Source organism: Haplochromis burtoni, unplaced genomic scaffold (genome assembly GCF_018398535.1).
Source record: "Haplochromis burtoni strain Fernald_Lab_line unplaced genomic scaffold, NCSU_Asbu1 Contig_1550, whole genome shotgun sequence".
Taxonomy (NCBI): Eukaryota; Metazoa; Chordata; class Actinopteri; order Cichliformes; family Cichlidae; genus Haplochromis; species Haplochromis burtoni.
The window spans coordinates 11,033-12,190 of NW_024583911.1; positions in this window are offsets into that span (position 1 = coordinate 11,033).

Consider the following 1,158-nt stretch of genomic DNA (forward strand, 5'->3'; position numbering starts at 1 on the left):
CAACACAACAGGACAACTTAGGAAACATGGCCTAAATAAGGAACGAAATACAAGAGCGAGAGCGACACACTCAAACTCAAACACTGTGTCACACTACCCAGTATTGTGACAGTATATGGATAATAGCAAACACTCAAAGACATTTCTTTCATGCAGCAATGAATTTTGTTTGGTCAAAATAATTTTCTTCTCAACATGCAACATTTAGTAATAATGACACTTAAAATAATAGTATTATTTTAATAAATGAATTTGCCTGTTCTATAACTCTGGAGGCCAGGATCACTGAATTGGAGACCCAGCACTGTACCCTTGAAAAACTCGTAGCTAGCCAGGTTCCTGTAGTCAGTGTATCAAAGGTAGCGTAGTCCCCTGGGAGGTTGTGCTGAGAAGCTGGAAAAGCAGGATTGCTGGGTGACAGTAGGAGGGGGCGTTTTTCCCCACTCTGCTGTGGGGAATTTGAGGTCACAAAAATTAATATTGAATAGATGTGTAACTTTGCCAAAACAATGTTGGAGTTTTCTCTGGTTCCTCCCCAATCAGACCAGGAGTGACATGTTTTGCTAAATGTTCTCATTTCTCTTCTTCTTAAATATCTGGCTGTCTGAGTGGTGTCCCAAAAAGACTTTAAAGATAGTTGGGACACTTTCTGTTAGGAGAGAATGCATCCATTACACTTTAGATGGACCAGCTGTCATTACAAGAAATTTGGTCAATTTTATTACAACTCTCCAAACATGACTATCCAGACATGAGAACTGTTTGGACTGAATGTACACATGTACTTTTGTTTTACTGTAATTGCTTTGGAAAACACTAACACAATTAAAAAGGCGGTTAAGGTTAGGCATAAGGTTATGGTTGATTGGGATTAAGGTTAGGATTAGGGCTGTAATACAGGGCTGGAACATGTGTTACCACCGGGAGCGTCAATCTATTGGATTCCATCCAAAACCCGCCATGTCTCATACTGAAAGCGGGAACGCGGAAGGTTACCTTTTGCGTTACTGAGGAAGGCCTCAGGACTTATCAAATCGTCAGTATATTAGACTGTAACTGTAACAGCCAATCAGAGTTTTTGCATCCAGGTCTGTGATTGGTTGGTTTTGTGGTACACTTATAACGGTACAAGAGTTGAGCATACATCGGAATGAGAAC